The sequence below is a fragment of the Delphinus delphis genome, chromosome 3 (genome assembly GCF_949987515.2).
Source record: "Delphinus delphis chromosome 3, mDelDel1.2, whole genome shotgun sequence".
Lineage (NCBI taxonomy): Eukaryota > Metazoa > Chordata > Mammalia > Artiodactyla > Delphinidae > Delphinus > Delphinus delphis.
Genome location: NC_082685.1, coordinates 134,843,519 through 134,858,606, shown reverse-complemented (window position 1 = coordinate 134,858,606; position 15,088 = coordinate 134,843,519). Strand labels below are relative to the sequence as shown.

General features: G+C 35.4%; 1 pseudogene; it reads left to right on the top strand.

Annotated features, from left to right (window-relative positions):
* Positions 1 to 228: 228 nt before the first annotated feature.
* LOC132422467 (HIG1 domain family member 1C-like) lies at positions 229 to 521 on the top strand (annotated as a pseudogene).
* The last annotated feature ends 14,567 nt before the right edge of the window (positions 522 to 15,088 follow it).

Below are 15,088 nucleotides of genomic sequence, written 5' to 3'. Positions count from 1 at the left end.
TGATTGCGGCCCAGGTGGCACTACCCGTGATTTTCCAGCAGAGGTTGTGGAAACCTTGACCAGTAGCTACCGACCACTCCCCCAAGGGGTTTGTGAGACTGGGCTTTCCCATTGTCAATTAGTGGGAAAGTTCATGTAAATGTGTCCCTGCCTTAGACTGTACTGAGATATGGGGCTTCTGTCTGTCAGAAGACAGACAGCAGGTGATGGGACACTTCAAAGAAAAAAATGTCTTCAGATAACAGTTGATGTGCAAATGATGTGGAAAGCCAATTATCCTAAACTAATCAGGAAATCAAGAGCTTCCCCTTTGGGCCCTGAGGGTTACCAGTTTTGTAACTATAGTGTCCAATGATCTTTACAAGTTAAAGTACAGAAGAGGTCAGAAAATGTTCATTCATTTTATTCACATGAGACTTGGTACCCAAGGATTAGTCATAGAAGCTTTGATTCTAGGTTTTCTCTATTCTGCAGGTAAGAATTACATTAGACCTCGATTCTTCAATGTGACTAAGAACTGAAGCTATTTTCTGGGAGCAGGAAGACAAGACAGTTCTGAAGACAATTTTTTATGAACAATGAATTTTCAATATGTAACAACTTACACTGCATAAGTTATCAGATAGAATTCTCATAGCCTTGGTATATTAAATCTCAAAGTTTTTAAGAAGTTAATTTCCAAATCAACAATCATAAATAGTCAACTTAAAGATATCCTTTGTTGGTGTCTTTCAGAATTTAGGACATAATTTTCTGACTTGTAAATTTTTACTTTCTAGTTAATGGCAGAAAATAATCTGTATTATGCCAAAGCAATCTGAACATTAGAAGTTAGTTACATAATGGATGCAGAAAATTTTTCTATATCTATGTTAAATGCATCACACATTCATCAGCTTAATGTTCTCCAAATAGGGCAGAGTAATTAAGGCTTTCTTAACTCCTTTTTATAATGACCAAAATGACATCAGAGGAGAATGGTCGTGTTGTTATTTAAAGTTGATTCACCACTCTTCACCTCACTCTTATATGGAAACATGACTGCTTTACCACAAAAATAAATATATCAGAGGATATAAATATGAGCGTAAGTTTTAAGCACCTAAGGACAATGAATAATAAAAGGCATAAAAAAAGCACCGCAATAAGAAACACTGATCATTAGAAACAGTGAGACAAAATGGTTATTAAAAATGAGATTTTGTTAAAGAGTATTCAAATACATAACAGAAGCAAAAACATTGAGTGTCTTGACTAAATGAAGAACCTTTGCTATCTGGAAGAGAGTAACTTTACTATTTTTATGAAGAGCATGCTAGTATACAAACATTGATTTATCATTTTATGAAAAAGAAAACCCAAATATTATTACTTTTCTTAGATCATCTATATAAGATTTTGCAATAAGAGATTCAAAAGCCCTTTTACATTTTATATATAAACTCATTAAATTAAAACAATTTAGTCAAAACATTGTAAACATTGTATTGCTCATTTAAACTCATTATATGCAAGTATCATGAACTATATAGTGAATAAAGTTTACTTGCCACAGATATTCTACAATTGTTATATACCCTCAGATTTGTATTTTAAAGTCTAATTTGGTATTATGGCAAACCATAACAATTTTACTATTTTTAAAAAGTTACTCCTTTTTTGCCTTGATAAACAAAAACACATTATCTTGCATGTGCTTTGCCTACATTCACACTGACTTGATTTCTTAAAATAGAAAAAGTGGGCGCACCAATAGGAGTTAAAGATATTTGTACATACTGTTAATTCTTTTATCTGGTAGTCATTCTATAACATATAAAAATAAGGGACAGGGATATATTAAAAATTTTGCTTGAGTATCCAGAGATTATTTGTTAATTATCTCAATGTAATATTAATCCAAGTTCTTAAAGTTAAGTGGTATATTAAAATTCAATTTATGCTGACCCATTACAGAGAAACAAAAATGTATGTTAAAATTTTGTTAGGTATGAAATTTAAAAAGTTTTTCCCAGAGTGTGTAATTTTGCCTAAACAACGTAATGATTTGTAGCCCTACCTCAAGTTCCAGGAATAAAACTTTTTAAAAGACAGTACTTACTATAATTCAATTTAGTTGAACCATAAAACCAACATGGGACATTTAGAGACTTCTGATTAATTAGGGTATGTTATAAATTAGAAAAAAATGCTAACATTAATTCTAACATTGTGATAAAAACAGGAAGAAAACATATGATTTATTTAGAACAAAACTATCAAGCCATATGCATTTATTCAAGAATTTCCCGTGATTAGAAATATTAGTAAGCTTCATTTTAATTCAATAGTAAAACCCTTCAAATTTTGTTTTAAAGTACCAAAGTCCTTAACATTATTTGATTCCTTTTACCGACCTGCCTTCCTTTGCTTTTTCTCATCTCACATAGCAGTGAAGTCCATTAATTCAACTCAAAACTAAACCTCTGTATTTTTTCCTCTGAGCTGTACACAGGTCAGCAAGTTAGTTTATATAGATATGCCAATGAAAACAGGCACTTCATTAAATTTAAGAGATTGTTTACCCTAATTTATTAATTTTCTCCAAAGATGGTAAAATATATAAGAATTTGTCTAAAAGATATTTATATCACACAACAGAAGGTCATTATCAAATTCTGGGCCAGTGATGATTTTCTCCCTATTTTATTGTGTACCTTTATGTGCTGTTTATTTATAGTCCCCATCCAGTCAGATGGTGGGTCAAGTTAGGGACATAATTGTTGAGATTTAGTAATACCTTATTGTTGGCATACTGAATATCCCTCACATCTTATTTTGACTCATTTTTATATTTCTGTGAGATTTTCCTGTTTTCTTTTGAGAGAAAGGAGAAAGTTATACACTCCAAACGCTTTAGAGTTTTCAGAAGGAGATGCCACTTCAGACAAGTTAAAAGCAACAATTCCCACTACAAAACGTACTCAGGCTCACCAAAAGCTTGGTTTAGACAAACCAAGCAAAACCCTCTCAAAAGTTAGAACTCTCCATTTTACAAGCCATGCAAAACTGTCTTCATTAGTTACTGCTACAACAGTGATTCAACTTGAGTGTGCAGGAGAATCACCTGGAAGGAAGGCTTATTAAAATACAGATTCCTTGACACTCAGTTGGCAATAAGTGCTTTAGTACATAAAGCCCAAGAATTTGCATTTCTCACAAGTTCCCAGGTAATGCTGATAACACTGGACCAAGGACTACTTTGAGAACCACTGTCCTAGAATGTTCACAGAATGACTGATTTTTGTGCCCAATTAATCTGCCAAAGATTTTGGAGAGAGAGAGAAAAAAATGAAAGAGTAGTAACACTTAAAAACAGACCACTTTAGGGCTTCCCTGGTGGCGCAGTGGTTGAGAGTCCACCTGCCAATGCAGGGGACACAGGTTCGTGCCCCTGTCCAGGAAAATCCCACATGCCATGGAGCGGATGGACCCGTGAGCCATGGCCACTGAGCCTGCACATCCGGAGCCTGTGCTCCGCAACGGGAGAGGCCACAACAGTGAGAGGCCCGCGTACCGCAAAAACAAAAAACAAAAAACAAAAAACAAAAAAACAGACCACTTTAAAGGCTAATTAACCTTTTCTCATAAGAATAGGGAAAAACTTGAATTTCATTTCACATCCACAAAAAGCTTTACAATTTCATTCATGTGTCAGAAAGAAGCAGAGAACACGAAAGTTCACTGACCCACATCTCAAAGTGTGACTCTCCATTCCAATGAGTGCAAAAATTTTGAGCTCATGCTGTTGTGCAAAAAGAAAAACAACACAGAGGATGCTAGAAGGTATCAACATCTTCAATACAAATAGACCAGAAAAAAAAAAAAAGGTGTAAAAGACTATCTGCCAGATGCCCTAACACTTCCACCTGACAGAAAAGTGGCTCCCTGACATTACACAAAATCAAAGAGCTGTGGTCTGACAACAAATTTCCAAGAGTCTTGGACACAGAGGCCTAAAATCAGAATGTCTGGGTTCTTCAGGCCTAAGTAATATCACACTTGTTTTATCTCCAGCCCAGTCCACAAGCTGTAGACCATGCCGGTGTCATTGTTATTTGATTCTGTTTTCTCTATTTTTGCTATTCAAGAATTCTAAAGATTTGGAATTTCTTCCTTTTCTCCTAGGAGGACATAAATACATTGATATAATAAAAATTGTTATTCCTTCTTCCTTGAAATTTTATTAAGAATTCCAGAGTAAAAGATTCCATCACCCTCCAATTTTTTTTTCTTAGTTGTACAAAAGCAAGGATGAACGGCTCTCATTCTTCATTGCCTCAACGTAGGCTGACCCCATTTAGTGATACAGTGGAGGATAAATTGGCACCAATGTCCCTAAGGCCATCAAAAATAAGCTACACAAAATGATTCACCGTGCTGTTTTAACAATTTTTGAGGAATTTATATGTAAATTTTTACCCTTTATAAAATCTGTAATAAACTTTATAAATGTAATTTGACTTTGCCACTTAAACTCATATAAACATATTGATTCTTTTACATGTCATACAGTATGAACACTTCCCCAGGTCAATAAAAAAAAAATCAAAACTGTTACCTTACATAACTGCATAATATTTACATATAGATGTAAATAAAATGTATGTATGTGTGTATGTGTATATATGTGAGTGTGAATATATATATAACTTAATTCTACAAGTTATTTAATCATTCTCCTGTTAATAGAGATTCGCCATGGTCTCATATATTTTGCTACTGCAAATGAAGCAGCAATTAACATCTAACTTTCTGGAATATGTATTCTTTCACACTGGTGCTTCAATTTCCATAGGCCCAAATCCCAAAAGTAGAACTTCAAGGTCAAATGGTATTTTGTCTTTAAGAAAAATAATGATTATTGGCAGATTACTTTACAAAAAGTTTCCAATTCACCTTTCTACCAACAATGTATAATGTTGGTATCCCTGAATCCTCACCAGCTCTGAATTTTTAAAATATAATTGGATGGATGAAAAAAATAGTTTCTTCTTCAATTTGAAATTCCCTGTTCACTAATGAGATTAAATATCAACATTATTCCTTTAAAATGCAAATTCTGAAAATATGTATAACTATAATAAATGCCAAGAGTCCTGGTAAATTAAATATCAGAATTCCTGAACAAACAGAGCACTGGCTGTGGAGCTGGAAAGTTCCTATATAAATCCTAGCTCTTCCACCTACTAGTTTTGTAAATGTGGGCAAGTTGCTTAACTTTTCTAAGTTTTAGTTCCCATAATATCTAAACTGGACTAAATCATCATACCTTCTTCCTGGGGTGTTGTGTTCACGTTAAGGAGTAACATCTTGTTAAAGTGGTCAACACAATTCCTGGCACATAGAAAGAAAGCAACGATAAACATTGGCTGGTATTACCAGGATGCTTACCACCTTCTAATACACTCTCTAGGTTCTTGAGTGAAACATGTGGATGCAGAGCAAAAGTAGAATGTCACCTTGGTGATCTCAGTGTATTCACATTTCAAAAATTTTAAAATATTTTGCTGGCAAAACAAAAGACCCCAGGGCTTCCCTGGTGGCGCAGTGGTTGAGAGTCCACCTGCCTATGCAGGGGACACGGGTTCGTGCCCCGGTCCGGGAAGATCCCACATGCCGCGGAGCGGCTGGGGCCGTGAGCCATGGCCGCTGAGCCTGCGCGTCCGGAGCGGGTGCTCCGCAACGGGAGAGGCCACAACAGTGAGAGGCCCGCGTACCGCAAAAAAAACCCCAAAGAAACAACAACAAAATAAAGACACCTACTGTCTTTATTGGTTACTGACCCTGTCTTTAAACTCTAGAGGCAAACAGTATAAAGTGAGAACATCAGCAGCCCCCTCCAAAAACAAAACCCCAAAATAAAGCAAAACAAAGTGAAGCAAAACAAACAAACAAAAAAACACATAAATGCAAATCTTAATAGTGAGTTCATGGCATTCTTACTGGTGAGATGGTAGTGTTTCGAAGATTGAAATTTCTTCATAAATGAATAGGTCTCTCCTGTGAAACCATATCATCACCTCATGCATCCACTCACTGTTCCTCTTTCCAGTATTTTACATCTTTGCTATTTGTCTCTGTAAATTCACTCATTCTTACCGATCTTCTATTCTTATACTTTGACTTGTTTTATCAGCTTATAGTAACCTTTATTGAATGGTGGTTTGCATTTGTTTACCCTTGGCTAATTCAGAGCACTTGGTATAATTTCCTGTAAATCATGTTCCTCCCTCTCACAGCACTGCATTATTTTCAATTAATTTCCAATGAACTTTTAGCTGTCCATGCTCTGTTAGAGCTAACAGAGTGAATCCCTGTTTAAGCTAATGGGTTCAACTTCTTCAACAAACAAATCTTTCATGAAAGCTGCTGACAAGCCAGAGATGAACTGAATCTAGTTTCATTACTTCTCACTTTCCTTGATCTTTCTCTTACTCTCTGAGAAAGAGTCCTAACATCCTGGTGCTGATAATAATATGATGAAAAGTAGAGAATACAGTCCAAGGAGCCAGAATATTTTTCTTAAATCTGGTATGATACTTCTTGAGCACCAACATTCAGCAACAAAAAATGTTAAATTTGTATACAGCAATTTCACTGACAGGAATTTATCACATAGATAATCTTGCAAAGGTACATAAACCAAGATTAGACATTAATGTTGTTGGTAGCAGAGGGTTTAAATGAAGTGTTCATACAATGCAATTGTTAAAAATAAGAATATCTTGAAGATAAATTATTAAGTAAAAACACAAAGCCTAGGTAATCATTTTCCCATGTATATGTATATCAAATCATCTTACTGTACATCTTAAAGTTACATAATGTTGTCAATTCTATCTCAGTAAAGCTGGGGAAAAAGCACAAAGCCTAGGTTCTGAGCATCTTTTTGTGTAATTCTGAAAGATAGTTATATTTTCTATAACTTATTTAAGATATATATTCTATACTGGGGGATATGTGTTAAAATCATTTTTAGAAAGGCAAGAAATTGTTAACAGCTATCTGCAGGGAAAGTTCTAGATGTATGGTGGTGGAAGACTAGAGAAGAAGAATTTTATATTTTATTTCTACCTTAATTTAATTCTTGGATTTTCTTATCTGGTGCATGAATTATATTTTTATGTCAGCGTGAGTTATCAGGTACATGAAATTATGGCTGTTTTTCTGTTTTCTCCCATTTATTTTTGTGTATAAATAAGGAAAAATGTCTTTTTAAAATTTGATAATTTTTAAACCACGATTTTTAGGAAAGTACTCTGCTATCTTCCTAACTTTCCTTTCACAAAGTCTGTTTATGTTGTACAATAATTATTTTTTCAGGACGGAGGTCTTATAAGGTAGATACAAAAAGTGGCATATATCTCTTGGGTCAAACTAATTTCATGTTATGAGCAAGATTGTGTAATGTCATCTTTAAAGACCTTTCTCTGATCTATCAATCTACAAAGTTAAATAGCTGAAATCACTTCCCAAACAAATTCTTTTGCAGTCAGCAAAATGAAGCAATTACATGAATAAGTTTTTCCACTTGGCCTATTTTTCTGCCCATGGTTATTAATCAGTCTCACTGACTACATTTTCCGTTTTACATCCACTTTCAGGCACTGCTCCAGGTGGCCAAACATTTCACATTACGTAAATAAAATAAAACAGAACGTTTGCCCGTTTAACAAATGGATGTACTTCATATCTAACACTTCCAGCCTCTTTCAAAGCACTCAGAAAAACACAATATTGTTTCTATAAAAGGACACTCAATATTTTCATTCTATTTGGCCAACTGGAATTTAAGTGAAATTTTACTCCAGCAATCTTAACCAAATAACTGAATTAATTTAAATTGACACCCTATTATCTACTAGCTTTTCGAGACCTTTGGCTTGATTGTTTTATTGCTTGCCTTGTCTCCTCTGAATTCAAAGTCTGGAAAGTAGCTCTTCTGAAACAGGTGTTTCACATAATGATTGTTTTGAATGCTGGATCTTAACCCTGGCTATGCAACAGAATCGCTATTTCTTTATACTAATACTCTGGACACAATCAGGTAGAGATTTGGATTTTATTGGGACAGTGTGAGGCCAGGGCCCTTTTTTTAAAGCTCTAAACATGATTCTATTATGCCCACACATATGCCTTAGGCCTCAAACAGGACCAAACACCACTCCTGCATTAATGATACTTCTCTTAAATTTAACTCAAGTCCTTACCACTGATAGATTCCTATAGACTGATCTGGCCTAGTGATAACACAGTTGTAACAAATCTACTTACAATATCTGTGTTCTTCATAGGAATTGCACTGTTATAAGGTTAATGGTTCTTGGGTCTGAAAGCTTTAAAAAATAATGATGCTTGTCCTACTCCCAAATTCTAAAGTGTGACTGGGCATTGGGATATTTAAAAATGTTCCCTAATGAGCAGCCAAGGTTGAGAGCCACCCTATAGGACTGAGATACTTAAGAAAATCCAAGTCCTGTCTTGTCAAATATAATGTCCCTTTTTCCCAAAGAGATCCCGAGTATATACCTAACCACAGGATAATGACAGACAAAGGGAAATAAAATACAACAACTATATGGACACATATTCTGCTTTTTGAAACTTGGTTTGAAAATTTCTGTTAGAGTTCATTACTAGAAGTCTACCTCTTGAAAGCATATTTTCACTCTGCAACATAGGGTCTAGGAAAATTAGTGAGATTAGAAAATTTTTTCCATGGCCTCCTCTCAATTTCTTTTATCAGCTTCCCCTTTTTCTCTATCTAGGAACCATTCTTACGTCACAATCTCCAAGGGCTCTGCTCTCAGCTAATTAACTAAGACATTATCTTTCAAAGTATAAGATATTTTCTCACAAGGATGCAGAGTATCAATATTTAATAGGGCAGGTAATGGGAAGATTTCAACTGTCTTTCCAGGGATATTACATCTTCTCGCTCTATTCATCAGAACAGTCAGGTCTCTAGACCAACATAAAAAAAATCACAGTTGAAAAGTGAATTCCTGTTGTGTCCAGTACTGTCCTGATTTTAGCAACAAAGGTTCCACATCCAAAAAACCCCTCATTCCTGAGCAAATTGGGAGATTGATTGCCCCCCTTTCTACCTGTGTCTCTCCCTTTCGTGATTGGCTTATAAACATTGCTGCTATGGTCTGAATGTTTGTATCTTCCAAAACTTATGTGCTGAAATCGTAACCCCCAAAGTGATGGTATAGGGAGATGGGGCTTTGGGAGATGATTAGGGAATGAAGACAGAGCCCTCAGGAATGGGATCAGTGCCCTTATGAAAGAGACGCCAGGGAGATCCCTCCCCCTTTCTGCCATGTAAGGACATGTGAAAAGACAGCTGGCTGTAAACTAGCAAGTGGACTCTCACCAGATACCAGATATACCACTGCCTTGATCTTGGATTTCTAGAACTGTGAGAACTGTGAGAAACAAATTTCTGTTGTTTATAAACCACCCAGTCTGTGGCAATTTGTTATAGCAGCCCAGCAGACTAAGACAATGGCAAAGGTCACAATTTTTTTAAAAAATTATTTTAGTGCATTACTCATTGCTGTTTTTGTATTTTTTAAATACTATATACTCATTAAGAGACATTAGAAATATATAGAAAATAGTAAAGAGTAAAACCAAAATCATTGACAGAAATAGTCACTATTAAAATCTTAGCACATTCCCTTTCAGTATTTTTTTCTCTGATTTATATTATATAATGTCAAAAGAAAAAAAATCAGAGATTCACTCCTGTCGACCAACTGTCCTTTGCCTCTAGATAATTTTGGACAAATACATAACTTAATTCTATCCAAGCTTCCCTTTTACAGACTCCATGCAGATTAACCCTCTTCTGTTAAGACATCATTTCCTGAGGCAGAATAAATATGGTTACTAAATATATAAGCTTTCTGAGTTAAGCCATAGTTCAGTTATGCTTCCCTAAGTTTGTAGCAGTTGGATTTGGAATGGCCACAGAACATTTCTTGGACAGCTTCTAAGAATGAGTGATATTTTCTTTTGCAATTTGCTTCTTTCTTTTTAAATTCAATTCTTGTAACATAACTATAACTTGGGGTACATTTTTGTCTCATGTTCATATTCTAGCTTTCAAAGTTCATGTATATTTCCATATTTATGTATTTAAATACTATTATGTAAAAGATGTGCAACAATAATGGGATTATACTGTACATACAAATTTGTATACAGCTGTTTTGAAAAGTAATTAAATACTGAATATATATAAAATAATATTTATAAAATAGGTATAAGATATTGACATACATAGTAAAACAATAATGTATCCACCTCTGAGTTTCAAAACTAGGACATTGAAATACCATTGAAGCCACCTGCTTTGACCAGTCCCTCTCTTCCCTGCTCTATTCAATCATTTATTAGGTCCCAAACTAGTTTGTTCTCAGATTGCTTCCTATCTACTCTCCTGCTCTGTTTTGTATTTCAGGAAAATACATTTCCAGGCATCTGTGAGAGGCAGTGGAAGAAGCCAGGGTATCAGCTCTCTGTCTCCTATGGTATCTCCTGCAAAGCTCGTCTCTTTCCTGGGGGCCCAACTCCTGACAAATGGCCCCTACTTTCATGGAGCCAACTACAGTAGACAGTGCTGATCTCAGCTCTAGCACCTGCCTGAGATTCTGGTCTCCTGTCTCTGATAATGATACCTCCTGAGGCAGGAGACAGATGGGCCCCCAGGGCAAACGGTTTGACTTCGTTCCTTGTGGACCGCTACTCAGAGATGGGAATAACAGGACAATTGAGAGAGGAGGCTGGGCCCTTCCCAGATAGAAGGTAAGAGACCACATATTCCTCATTCTCAAAGTTAGGAGACCTCCCCGACTACACATGAGCAGAAGGGCTCCTTAGAGGCCAAAAGGGGAGTGATGCCAACTAATGCTCACTTACCCATAGGCCTCTTCAGTAGAATCCGTCTTGGCTAAGAGATGTGCACACACACATGGGAAAATCTTGAGATATACCAAATACAGACTTTGAACCAGGCAGATCAAAATGATTGGTCAAAGGAAACCCAGAAGAAATGCCCCATAAAAGTGATTCAAACTGCCACGAGGGCACGACTCTCTCTCTCTGAGCCCACCTGTGTGTCTATCCACATGTACTGTACTTCTTTTTTCTCCTAATACATACTTTACTTGTTTCACTACTTTCCGTCTTTGTGGGAATTCCTTTTCTGCAAAGCCATAGGGCCAGGGCCTTGTCACTGACCACTGGTCTACTGGCTACGATTCAGTGCTCTCACTGACGTGACCTGACCTCAATCACTGGCCAGGAACCAAAACAATGCTACAAGCCGCTGCAGGCTGAGGCCACCAGAGATCACTCTTACCGTTATCCTTCTAGCCCTAGGGGAACTGCTGGTTTCCTGCTCTTAAGTAGCTAACTCACCATGCCTGGTTTGGCTTCCATCATCTGCGTAATTAATTATCTCCATTAACTCACCTCTACTTGAAAGACCAAGAAGAGTTTCTGATTTATAAGTGGACACTAAAAGCTCTTCTATTTCTAGTCTGCTAGATTCATCAAACTTAATTATTTAATTTTATTGAATTTACTTTCTGCATCTCCTGAAATGATGATTTGCTTTTCATTTCACTTGTTAATGTGAATTACATTTATAGATTTTTTCTATTGTTAAAAGTCCTTGCATTCATAGAATAAACCCAGTTTTCATACTATGTTATCTTTCTTCATAGATTGCTAGACTTCATTTGCTAATTTCTAATTTACAATTTTTGTCTTTAGTTTCATGAGGGAAATTGATTATAATTTTCCTTTATTGTACATTTCTTTTTTTCTTTGCGGTATGCAGGCCTCTCACTGTTGTGGCCTCTCCAGTTGTGGAGCACAGGCTCCGGACGTGCAGGCTCAGAAGCCATGGCTCACGGGCCTAGCCGCTCCGCGGCATGTGGGATCTTCCCGGACCGGGGCACGAACCTGTGTCCCCTGCAGTGGCAGGTGGACTCTCAACCACTGCGCCACCAGGGAAGCCCCTATCGTACATTTCTTGTATAATGTTGGTATCAAGATTGTAGTGGCCTCATTAAATGAAGTGTTCCTTCTTTTTCCATTCTGGAATACTTTTTGCTTTTTGTGTGATAATACATTTCTTGAAAACATTTGTTAGAACTCACCAGTAAAAATGTCTGGACATGTTGGTTCTCTTTTTGTGGGAAGAATTTTTAGCTTCTAATTAAATATGTTTAATAGGCTAGGAAATTTTTCAAGTGTTTTATTTCATCTTGAACATTGACAAATTTGAATTATGAAAAGTCCTCAGATATTATTTCCATGGATATTATCTTTCCCTAATTCTATTTTTCTTTTGTTGATCATATTAGATATTGACCCTATTTCTCTCTCTGTTTCAGTTCAATCTCTGTTTCACATACACATTTTCCTTTCCTCCCTTTGCTATATCCAGTATAATTTTTTCACATCTAACTTCTAATTCACTTATTTTATCTTTGGCTGTTTCTAATCTAGTATTTAATCTGTCCTTTAAGTTTTTGATTTCTATGATATTTTTTATTTCTAAAAGTTCTCTTAAATTATTTCCCAATCTGCTTGATATAATATATTTTTTTCTAATTTATATTCCTGGAACACTTCTTTGATTTCTTTAAACATCTTAAATATAGCTTTTATGGTTATATAATAGTTCTAATATCTGAAATCTTTATCATTCTATTCTATGTTTCTGCTCATGATGCCTATATCCTCATGAGTTTTGTGATAGTCTTGTTTTTAATTTCATATTTAATGGAATTTTGTCAGTGGTAATTCTTTGAGACCTGCGATACATATGGATTTCTCCAAAGTTGTTTTGTTTTTGTTTTGGCTAGGTTCTTGGAGATAACACCAATCAGGGACAGCTATAAAATAAATTTTCAATTGAGTTTTTAAAAATTATATAGATAGTAAGATTTTAAAGTACAAATTCATGTGAAGATGGACTTGTTATTCTTCCTTCTCAACCTAGCATTAAGTTTGGGGCAGAAAATTTTTGTAGTTGGCCCCCTCTGAGAGGCAGGGTTTTTCCTAATTTTCCCTTTCACTGAAATTATAGTCCTTTGGAGTTCTGGCTTTAAGCAGAAGACTCTGGTTGTGGTGGTTGCGTATCTCTCTGGATTCATATAGTCTCCTCATGTTTAGCCTATCAGGTTTACCTTAATTCCTTTACAGGTTAGCAGTACTCATTTTAAAATGACATGTACCTTTTATCTGGTATGAGTACATGTTATATAGCAGATTGGGGGTTCAGCAAATCCAGTCTACCATATTCTTGGTAGAAAAATATCTCCTGCTTTTTGAAAACATTATGTCAACCATTTTTATTGCCATTAATATTTTTTATAAATGTGCTTCCAAATAACTTCACAGCCTTTTTAAATATTTGTTTGTTACCCTGTATTTAACTAATCTGCCCCCTCCTCTCTGTTTTTTTGAAGTGAAGGTTGTACTCAACTCTGTTTTAAGTTAAATTATTCTCATATTTATATCCTGTGAAACTTGTTGGCATTATATATTAATTATGAATAATTGATCATACATAATGTCTTTAATAGAATGTTTTTTCTGTAAATATAAATTTCATAAATCTTCCTTTAAATAGCTTTATAGAATTTCCTCTTGTTTAAATAATTGAAGACAAACCTCTTTCTTCCATCTCCTATTGCTTCTGGTCAGTTGCTCTCTCTTTTTTCTTCCATAAGATAAATTAAAAATTTTTAGTACCAGACTCTATGATGTAGTATTTCTTACTCCAAGCCTCCCACAGCATTTTAAGGATTCAAATTGACCTTTTCTTCTATTCTTCTTATTTCAAGTTGCCAGTGTGCCAATACCTGGGAAATCTCATCAAGGGTTTAACAATCTATACCCTACTGACTCATTCTTTATTTCAATTTGATCTTCCTTATTCTCATTCAATTCTATTTTTTTTTAGTAGTATAAGGTCTTCAAGCTCTTTATTCTCTAATGCATTTTTCCAGGTTAGCAGCTGTAACCCTTACTTGCCCTCATTCAGCAAAAAATAAATGCACTAAGCTTCTTGATAGCAAATTATTATAGCAATTTGAGAACAAGAAAATTGATGTACTAATAAACAAATGAGAACCTTAAGGTCGTGTTCCTCACAAATGGAACAGAGCTGGGAATCCCTGGGACCCTCCTGGGTTTTATTCTGAACAGGCTAAACATATCACTACTTAAAATTAAGTTTTTCTACAGTTCTCTGATACTTGTTTACATTTATTCATGTTTACACTTGTCCAGTTTCTAATTCTCTAGATTTTGCTGCTCACAAAGGGGTCCTGGGATAAGCTTCACTTGGGGCTTGTTAAGAAGGCAGCATTTCAGGCCCCTCCCAGAACCATTAAATCAAAATCTGCAATTTATCAGGACCTCCAGTTAATCTGTATGTGCAATTCAGTTCAGAAGCACTGATCTGGCAGACTGGAAGATACTTTTACCTGCCTCATAAGTTTTAGGTGACATAATTAATCAAGCAAAAAGATCACATTTCTTAACAGAAGGAACAATCACTGACTATACTTTGAGGGGCAAAATGATACAAAACAGTATGGTACTAGCAAAAAAAACAGAACTATAGATCAATAGAACAGGATAGAAAGCCCAGAAATAAATCCACACACCTATGGTCAATTAATCTATGAAAAAGCAGGCAAGACTATACAATGGAGAAAAGACAGTCTCTTCAATAAATGGTGCTGGGAAAACTGGACTGCTACATGTAAAAAAGATGAAACTAGAACATTCTTTAACACCATACACAAAAATAAACTCAAAATGGATTAAAGTCCTAAATATCAGACTGGATAATATAAAACTCTTAGAGGAAAACGTAGGCAGAACCTTCTTTGACATAAATTGCAATATCTTTTTTTGATCCATCTCCCAGAGTAATGGAAATAAAAACAAAAATAAACAAATGGGACCTAATTAAACTCAAAAGCTTTTGCACAGCAAAGGAAATCACAAA